At 52.1% G+C, this 2262-nt stretch overlaps 1 long non-coding RNA gene across 1 annotated transcript; it reads left to right on the forward strand.

Moving 5' to 3' along the window:
• On the forward strand, positions 1-1959 carry LOC105517867. The gene is made up of 2 exons (XR_001002729.1): positions 1-1099; positions 1824-1959. It is a non-coding gene; the product is annotated as an uncharacterized LOC105517867 (long non-coding RNA).
• The last annotated feature ends 303 nt before the right edge of the window (positions 1960-2262 follow it).

The raw sequence follows: 2262 nt of genomic DNA on the forward strand, positions 1-2262 counted from the left end.
GCATCTCTGCTGTCCCTGCCCTTCATCTACATCACTGAACAATTCATTGCACACATCTCTGTACTTTTATTTAAACTGTTCCATGTGTGTTTACAATTAACTACTTCATGAATGACTGCGGTATGGATGGAGCAGAAAGGAATGCTGAGGGAGGACTCCTGTTCGAATGAGCCCCTCTTCCAGAACTAGGAATGAACTTTCCCCAGTACCAACAAGGCAGCCTCCAGGGCAGGAAAAGGTAACGGGATCCATCCTGCTGACATCCAAGATGGAATTACAGGTACCTCTCACCTCTTTGTTGACTGTCAGATGGAAACCCCCTCCCCACGAGGTGAAGCGGAGTCCGCTCCAGAGCCCCACAGTTGGGGTCGGGGATGTCACAGAAATCACCAGGGCAGCCAATTCCCATCCACAGGGGGCCCAGGATGACCCAGCACCCTCAAGCTCAGCCGCAAGCTCGGGCCAGGGAGTGAAGCCCTTGTCCCCAAGCAACAGAGCAAGGGTTTGTCTCTAACCCTGTGGGCTCCAGTGAAAGGAAAATGGCCTGGAGGTGCCCACAGGAGAGCACCCCAGTTCTGAGACAGCTCTACGGCTCCCAGCCTGAGTCCCCGTGAGTAACACAGGGACGCACAGAGGGGCATGCTGCCTGCCTATAGGGCACTCACGGAACACGGGTGCACGCTGTGGATCCTGAAGCCGGTCAGGTAACGAGGTGCAGAGGTGTGGGGAAGACCTGGAGGGAGGCCTCCCCGGGGGCCAACCAGCCGGGGCCACCGATCAGAAGTGCTTCTGACATTAACAGGACACACGTAAGGTGTGTAGGGTGGGTAGTGGATGTGACCGCAGAGGCCTCTGGGGATTGTAGTTTTGGAGCTAGAGAGGCAGGCAAACAGTTGGGTTTGCCCACACAGGGTGCCTCCGACATCTGCACAGCGCACACAACCAAGCTTAGGAACCCAGTGTTAAGATGCCCAAGTGACACAGAGAAGTTTCTCCTCTGCGAGCCAATGAGATCTGCTGTCAGAGCATTGCGGGACCACTGAAGGATTCTGGAAAATGTGGTCCCGGGTGGTCACTGTCCACTGACCTTCGCCTGTAGGTGAGCTGAGCTCACCATGCAAGTCTCCGCCCTGGTGAGCCCTTCCCCTAGCAGATGCCAGGATGGGGCAGAAATGGCTCAGGGAGAGGCGATGCTCTCTCAGGGCTCCCGGTTTGGGGGTGACACCACCCCTATGTCCCCTAGAGTAGGAGGGTGTACCAGGACAGGGAACCCTATGGCTGTTTTCAGGGACAGCAAGACTGGCTTGGGGAAAACTCCCAGAGTGGAGATAGGGAGAGTCTGGTCACATTTCCCCAGGTCGGCGATGCTGGCTGGACTTGGGTGAAGAGCAAAAGATCTCCTGGTGATAGTGGTGGTGAGGATCGGAGGCTTGAGCCAGAAATTCCCAAGGTGTTTTTTGTTTTGTTTTGTTTTTGTTTCTGAGACAGAGTCTCCCTCTGCCCCCAGGCTGGAGTGCAATGGCGCGATCTGGGCTCACTGCAACCTCCGCCTCCTGGGTTCAAATGATTCTCCTGCCTCAGCCTCCCAAGTAGCTGAGATTACAAACACGTGCCACCATGCCCAGCTAATTTTTTTGTTTTGTTTTGTTTTGTATTTTTAGTAGAGATGGTGTTTTGCCACATTGCCCAGCCTGGTCTCAAATTCCTGACCTCAAGTGATCCACCTGCCTTGGCCTCCCAAAGTGCTGGGATTACAGGCGTGAGCCACCGTGCCCAGCTCATTTTTATCTTTTCTCTTACAGGTTTTTATTTTTATCTTACAGGTTCGACTTGAAGGAAACTTGTGGAGGGTGGGGCAGTGTTGAAGAGGAGGCACCATTGTAACCATTTTGTTCAACATGGGTGTTTTCTTTATGCATTAATTTGTATTTTTAAATATATTAAATTAAAAATTTATCTTGATTACCGAGTCTTTCTGGTGCCCCTTTAAATTCTCTATCCAGTCCTGAGCCTTGATAGAAGTGAGGGCCTGGCCTCTGGGCATCAAGCAGCCAGAAAGTCCAAGTCCCTTAGGAGCTTTCTCTGAATTGTTGAATTGTGAGTGATCTTTTTCTTTCCCGACTTCCTTAATATCCACAATTTCCTTGTAACCATCCCTCCAAGCCACACCCACAAGGCACCTCCAAGACCTATCATGAAGCAGATATTCAAAGATGACTTGTAAGGCCGGGCGCAGTGGCTCACGCCTGTAATCCCAGCACT

This window comes from Colobus angolensis, unplaced genomic scaffold, assembly GCF_000951035.1.
Source record: "Colobus angolensis palliatus isolate OR3802 unplaced genomic scaffold, Cang.pa_1.0 Scaffold31, whole genome shotgun sequence".
Classification (NCBI taxonomy): Eukaryota; Metazoa; Chordata; class Mammalia; order Primates; family Cercopithecidae; genus Colobus; species Colobus angolensis.